The sequence below is a fragment of the Acartia tonsa genome, chromosome 13 (assembly GCF_053477335.1).
Source record: "Acartia tonsa isolate MP-2025a chromosome 13, ASM5347733v1, whole genome shotgun sequence".
Classification (NCBI taxonomy): domain Eukaryota; kingdom Metazoa; phylum Arthropoda; class Copepoda; order Calanoida; family Acartiidae; genus Acartia; species Acartia tonsa.
Genome location: NC_137272.1, coordinates 7,521,940 through 7,530,010, shown reverse-complemented (window position 1 = coordinate 7,530,010; position 8,071 = coordinate 7,521,940). Strand labels below are relative to the sequence as shown.

The following is an 8,071-nucleotide window of genomic DNA, read 5'->3' as shown; positions in this document are numbered from 1 at the left end:
AGCTGCTTTTAGAATTAACAGAATGTTGTTTTCATTTAATAAAAAGGAAATCCTAACATTTGTTTGTCTGTGTGTTGCGAAGGATCTCGTTAACCGCTGAACCGATATGAGAGTGATACTTTATATAGGTCCTTGGAAATTTTTTGACTTTTTCTTGGAGGTTACACAGTATAAAGTTACCCTTTAATAAAGCAGTAAGGTTAATTGATGTCTGCAGCTTAAGATCTCGCAAATAACTGGTTCATTTTAATTTTTAAGGAAAATTTGTTAATGAAATAGTGTGGTTTTAGGCTATTTCCTGACCTCCACCGCCCTCCCCTAGAGTCTATGGTCGAAGCAACTAGTTCGTACGTCCGTCCGTCCATAGCTATTTTTATTTTGCAAGAAATTTATGTATAATTATTTATTTCACTCACAAATTAATGTTCTGTTTATTTAGTTCTAACACTAAAAAAGCTATTGTTTCACCTGTCCTTCCTTCTAATTTTAGAGCTTTATTTGTATGGATGTTGTCATCATTGTTTATTTTTAAAAACTTGTGAAACCTTTGTGTATATATTTGCATGTAATTTCACATTTAGAAAATAACAAGGATAACAACATCTATATATTAGCAGTTAAAGAACCAATTTGAAGTAATACTATTTTGAAAAAATATAAATTAATGTACATCTCCAATGATGGTACTTAAAATTAACGCTTTTGTGGAGTTTAATTAGTGGTTGAAACGTTCGGACACTCAACTTAGCGAACCGACCATCAAAATTTATTGAAAGTCCCCAAAGTTGTTAAGCCAACGAATCAGAAAATGTTATTATAAAACTTTAAGGACTAGTGTAGTAAACAGTCCAATGTACAGTATGAACATCTGCTGCTTCTTGGCCTGGAGAATGTTCACAAGAAATTTGTAAACCTTACTCCTGCAATGTAAAGCTATAGATTGATTAGCAAAATATATGATATTCTAGCGGTTTGACAGATTAAGTGAGACACAGAGAAGCTTTGCAACTAAAAAAAATAACTTTAGCCTTTATGAAAATTGAAAATTATTGGTGTTAATATAAAAAAGTAAATATGTTGGATAGCAAAGTCTTCATTAAAAAAGCATCTTTGTAAAAAATTGTAAAAATTTGTAAAAATAATTGTAAAAATTTGTAAAAAAAATTGAAAAATTTGTAAAAATTTATAAAATATTCTTTTTAAAAAAAAATTGGGGGGGTATTTTTGTTTTTTGGGAGGTTGGGGGTGTCCCATCCCCCAAGAAAATAGCTTAAAACCACCACAGGACCAATAGGTATATACCCTAAAGAGTAGAATCCGATCGGTTCAGTGGTTATCGAGATCTTAAGGGACAGACGGACAGACAGACAGACAGATGGACGGACAGACATCAAGCTACTTTGTATTATAGAAGATAAAAGATTGTTTGGAATAAAATGCAATACATGATATTTCAGCATTGATGAGAACCAGTTCTAATCAGTCTGGTACGAAGCCATACAGAAAAAATTACAAGCAATTCTTGGTGGAATTGAACCGGGAGCCTTTCAACACAAGACTGCCACACTCACCCCAAGACCAAAGGAGAAAAGAAAAAAAAATTGCACCTCTAGGCTCTAACCTTTTTAGGAGAAATAATATTTTTGAGCGTAAATGTAAGAACAACCTATTTTGAGTTGTGCCTAAATTTTATGGTAAATAAACAAAAAAATTAAAGTTGTTTGAAACACAACTTAATGGACATCAGGGCAGTATCCTTTTTTTCTTTTGGATTACATACCCCCCCTCCTCCATGGACATCCCAACTCCATAGAAATACACTTTCTTGTTAGGTTGGGTAAATATGAATCATTGTTCATTTAAAAGGCTACAATATTTAGGGAAGGAGAAGACATTGAATTCTAAATTATATTGGTACCCAAAGTTTTAAAACCACATTATCTTATTTGTTAGCTTTTTTGGGGGGTATTTCTATTGAATTTTGATTTCATTTCAATTTACACAAGGGGTAATCATGTTTATCATCATTGTGGATGAATATTACATGTAAGATTTTGTTAATATTCCCAATATAAACAAGGCTCAATTATTTTTCAAATATAAATGACTTGGTCGGTCAATCAGTCATCATACAAAATTATTAAAACAGAGATTTTGTGATTTTTTTCCTACAACTTATTACCCATTTTCGACCACTTTGTTCGTATATCTATCCATGGTTTTTTGCTTTTCGCTACTCATGGATGTTGTCATCATTGTTTTAAATATGAGGGGGGGGGGGAAAGGTGAATTAATAGTTTTATAAAGGATTCTATTAACATAAATGTACAAAAGAATTTACTTTTTTTGTGTAAAAAGATTTTTTACATAGACAATTATATTTTGCAGACTTTGTTTACAAATGTTTTAGTAGATTTAATTGATAATTTAAGCATATTTACAGTAAGAGATAATGTTATATTGTTTTCAGAAAAGTGGGTTTTAAGTATTAAAGGATAGAAGTTACAAGTAGGGAGGTAGGGGACACTGGGCTGTTAATTACACTAGTCCCCAAAGTTCTATATTAAAGTGTTCTTATTCATTGGCTCGCAACTTTGGGGACTTTTTTGAATTTTGATTTGTTGGTTCATTTAGTTTAGTGTTCAAGCGTTTCAACCACTAAGTTTGGTACAGAAGGGGTAATTTTGTGTTTCATCATTGAGGATGTACATCAACTTATCAACCATTGTCTTATCCCTTTAGATCCTTGGTTAAATGTATGCTATTATCTCTGAAAGACTAGACTAGATAAATGCTGGTGTTTTGATGGTTTTAGGCCATTTTTCTAATTTAGCAGATAGGCATGAAACATGGAGTATTTGCTTTACATTTTTAATAGTTATTTACCTCATCGTATTATAGACAGCTTTCTGCGGATTTAAAAATTAATTAGTTTACGAGTAAAACCAGTTCTGTTAGCCCTGAGGGGCTTGAGGTCTGGGCTAAAAAATCTAAACTTAATATTTTTATTTTGATATTTATGGAAAACTGTCTGTAATACAATTCTATACATGATTTTTCAATATAGCTGAAAAACGGTTCTAATCCACCAGCTATTGATCGGTTTTGATGACATACTGAAAAACAGTATTTGACAAAAAATGAGATAAATACATTTGCATTTTAGTAAACATAAGAGGTGTCAAACAAATGTTCTTGCACATAAACTTTACTGATTTGTACATTTTGTATTTGAAATCTTTAAATTATTTAAAGTTGACAGGTATTTTTAAAAAATCTTACTATTTTCAAAACAGATTGAGTTTTTCATTTTATGAAAGCTTCTTATGGGTCCAAGAATGGTTTGACCTACTTACTTTTAAATAAAGTTTTAAGATGGTTGTAAGCTATTTTATGTAAAAAGCCCGTTCTACTACAATAATAATTCATAAGGTCATGCAATATGAGAGTTGGTTGTCTGTAATATATTAAGCCGAGTACTAATGCACTTCTAAGAAAGATTTACTTCAAATATACACCAAAATAAGACCTAGTATAACTACTATTCAAATCACTTAAAACTTGGGGAAATATCAGAATGATTGAATTAAATTTTAGATATTTTAAAATCTTAGTAAATTATATATTTTTTCATTTTGTCAGGTGGCAATATGGGTTTGGGTGGTGCCCCATGTTTAGACACTGCACACCATGCTAATGAGATAATTTCAGGAATATAAGAATAAGACAATTATTTCAATTTAGAGCTCTAGCTAAGAGTTCGTGAAAACCAAATTTGATAATCATATTTGATAGTCTATTACAAAAATCACAGTAAAGTTTTTATTAATTAGGTTTTTAAAAGTAAATTGTCTGCTTATAATATTAATCATGCTGATTATTTTCATCGAGTTTGGTCTGTTTTGAGCATAATGAATTCAGCGGCATTCTGCGCTATTCCTCAAAGAATTAAAACTTAGCCAAAGTAAGCTAAGTTGCACTAGTTCAAGTACCCAAAGTCAAAGACAAACAATGAATTTTATATCAATTCTCCTATTCCTATATCCTAAGATAATTTCCAACCACAAGAGTTTACACCCACTAGGATGCATTTTTTAAAGAGAAATCTGTCAGAAGTTCAATTATATTTTTAACTATGGCAATAAAAAAAGTGATTGGAATGCCATATGAAGATACAGTGCAAATACTTTAAATATTCTTGCAACATTGGATGTAGGATATGTGTGGATATATTTACATGGGAAAATTTATTGTCAATTTAGCTTGCCAACAAGGACCTTTTTTATTGTTCAGTTTGTTCAGTCAGTAGAAGGGAAGGGATGAGGTGGTTGGGGTTAACTTGACCAGCTGCGAGTACATGAAAATCTGGTGCAACATCCTAGTAATAATTTATCGATTTTGGCAATATGTATAGAGGCATAGCAGCTAATTTTACAAATTAAAGATGGTAAAATGTGAAAATATCTTTTATTTTTAGCGAAATTGAAGAGAATTATTAGGTAATGCAAATAAAGTAAATGTTTTCAAAGTTAGGTTAGATTAAGTTGGTAAAGATATTACGGCTCCTTGTAATGTTCAAGAAAACATTATTTTATTTATGTACAAATATATTACAAATGAAATACTTTGTAGTTCCAAATAAAAAGTCCTAATTTTAAAAAAACCCTTTGTTTATGGGCTGTTGTCAGTAAGATGAAAATTACCATTCATGTAGTGCCAGATAGAAAAGTGCTTGCCATTTTAAATACTTTTAAAGTGACATCTTGCATAATTCTCATATAAATAACAGGATCTGTGTATGTCCGTACACACGGATATCACTAATCGCTGAACCGATATGGTTCTTTTTTACACTCCCCAGTTAGAAATTGCTTTCCAATTAATTTTTTTTTTACTTTTTCTTTTTAAAACTAAAACTGAAAGTTGGATAGGGGATTGAGGATCGACATTACCTCAACACCATCTCAAGTGTCCTTAAAGGCCTCTAGGGGCATAACAATAAGTTAAGAACATAAAAGATATGGATTGATGTATCTGTGTGGAGTAAATGATTATGATAACAAAAAAATATTACAACTTTCAAAATAACTTTAAAGTTACAAATTAATTTTTACAGGGGAAAATCTTGATTTGCAATGAAGCATCCCTGTCTCTAGAATATGGCGCGAACTTGAATAATGCCGCGTATGCATTCCATCGTGAAATGCTTGTTATGCATGTTTGCATATTTCAGCCATTTTTTTACACATTTTTTTATATGTATATCTAATGGTTTAAGAGCAGTTGGATGTCGTTATTTGTCTACATTCAGATCGTTTCTTTATTACAAAAAGACTGTTGAGAAATTAAACACCTAATTTTAAGAATTTTTTTATTCCTACAACTAAACCTTGCGAGTCGCCCTGCCCTGCTGTGCCTTAACTCTGCGGGGCTACCAAGAACTCAATATAACCTAACCTAACTTGACCCAAAGTAGTAAACAAAAAAAAACGAAATATGTCCCAACTTGTTTCTTTAATAAAAAGGGGGGAGGGGAGGACCATTTGTGTTGAAGAAGGCACATTGACTTTTAAAGGAAAAACGTCAGAAAAACTTTCGGGTTGCAACTTATTTATACAAAATATGTAGCTTAGAGCTAATTAATGTTCTTTTTATTTGTTGTATTCCAATTTTCGACCAGAAGTAAGCTTGTAAAGAAATTTTTGCTATAAAGTTTTGGCATCCTTGTGTTGTATTTTCATTTTTTTGCACTTGTTACAATTGTTTGCAATGCACATTTTTTGCCCCAAACAGATCAAAATGTCAAAAATGATGGTTTAGACACATTAGGGCGAGAAAAACGTGGAAATCTCAAAGTTTGCAACTAGATCAATTGCTAAAACTATGGGGAAACATTGAGGTATATCTCTATTTCTGTAATTATTTAGATTTTGTTTTTAAAAATTAATCAGGGGGGGGGGTTATTTTCCCTAGGGGGGAAAAGTGGTTGGTGGGTGTGTATGGGGCTCTTCCTTTCCATATAATCAATAATTAAGGACTATATTAGCAATTGATGACAAAATTCACCTTTCACAAAGTCCACATATTCTATATCAATTGCTATATTTTCATTACACAAACATACAACGTATTATGAAGAATTACAATCAAACCAAATAATTAGTATACAAAAGATTCTTTGCATTTTTTTGCACGCCTATTGCAAGTAGCGCAAAATTTGAGATTTACCAGAATAAAAAAAAAATTTTTGGCATTCACTGAGTTTTTGCTTCCGAGATAATAGGCTGCAAACCATTTAACATTTAACCATTGCACAGAGAAAGTATTTACGTTTTTGTGGTGTTACAAATTACTATAATTGGACAATATAGCAAATTTATATGAGATGTACAACGTAATCTCCTAAATGGCTGAATCGATATCTCAACAGCTTTCAATGTTGCTTAGTATGGTCATTGTTAGGTTTGAGACAGTTTCTTTTAGTTTTTGAGGGGAGGGTGTAGAAAGAGGGTACCATCTAAAGATATATGTATGCCGAGAAAGCAAATCAGAAGCCCCAACTCCCCCCCCCCCCCAAAAAAAAAAGGCCAACTATTGAACAAAGAAACCATTGATTTAACAACCCTTTAATGAAAAGTTGTTTATGAGTTTCGCCTGTTTATTAGCCAAGACTTTTCCATTACTCTTACTTTTGATGTAAAATAATCAGTAGATAGGAAAAGATTTTAAAAGGTTTTTCAACTTTTTTTGGTAACACTGAAAACGCACTGATAAATAGGCTTTTCAGAATTGCGGATTATAATTTGGAGGCACATATAAGTATTGTACATATACATATATGGATTATTGAAGCGAAGCTATTCTGAAATTTAAAGACGTCCGTCCATCTGTCTGAACGCTTTAATTTACATTTAACCATGATGGAATTGCACCATTTATTTCAAACTTTGCCTAGGGGTTTATAAGTTTATTGTGAGGTATAATTCAGAAAGCGTAACATCTCTATAAGTATCTATAAGTAAAACCAAACATGTACAATGATATACTTTGGCTTTAATGGAAGTTGTCATCCTAGTTATAAGATTTAAATACAATACAATCTTAATCAGTCCATTGTAATATTTCTTACCAGTTGATTCGCCCCTTGCGGTGATATAAGGGGGGGGGGGGGTCAGTTATGTAAAAAAAAGCAATTATATGAGACAAAAAAGCATACTACTTAATGTTATAGTATAAATACAGCATATGATACTTCTCATTACTATGGTTTTATTTGCTATTCTGTTTAGGTTTGATCACAAATATTTATCTTACTACTTCGCTATCTTTTCTCGCGCGTTAAAGTCACTTTATCTTTTTCCATAAGTTTCTAGTATTGTTTGTCTTTCTATTTGTATCTTTATCTTTTTACTCTCTTTTCTTTCATCATCATTTTCTCTCTATGTCTGTCTGTCTCTGTCTCTGTCTCTGTCTCTCTGTCTGTCTGTCTGTCTGTCTCTCTCTGTCTATGTCTCTCTCTGTCTCTGTCTGTCTCTGTCTCTCTCTGTCTCTGTCTCTCTCTGTCTCTGTCTCTCTCTCTCTCTACCTCTATAAAGTCCAGGAAATGCTTTGCTAATTAGTGTTAAAAGATCTCGCAAAATTAAAGTCAAAGTCAGAAGGATAATTTTCTCGCTTTTTCAAAAAGTTTTTGTTTCAAATTTTTGCAGTAAAGCAACTCTACAACTAGAACTTGTCCGTTTGTATGTTGCAGGGAGGAGACATTGGGTTTTAATTTGTTCTGGTACATTTATTATTAAAAAATCTAGATGTCTTTTATCAAATTTGTTCAATCTATATTGCAGAATCTAATTTTTTCAACCACTAATTTTATCTGTAGCATGGGTCATTCGGGACGTACATAAACATATCGTTCATTGTCTTATCTTTTAAATCATGTTATTACTGTACAGTTTTCTTTCTTTTTTATTCACTTATTATTAGTTATAGCTTCGCTTCTTATGAAGAAATTGGTATAATTGTCCTTGTTAATGTAATTTGTTTTGCAACCGAAGGTGTTTTGTTTTTGAATGTT

General features: G+C 31.7%; 1 protein-coding gene across 1 annotated transcript in view; it reads right to left on the bottom strand.

Annotated features, from left to right (window-relative positions):
- LOC145304015 (uncharacterized) overlaps positions 1-8,071 on the bottom strand; it is a 60,159-nt gene that overhangs the window by 15,043 nt on the left and 37,045 nt on the right. The window lies entirely within an intron of this gene.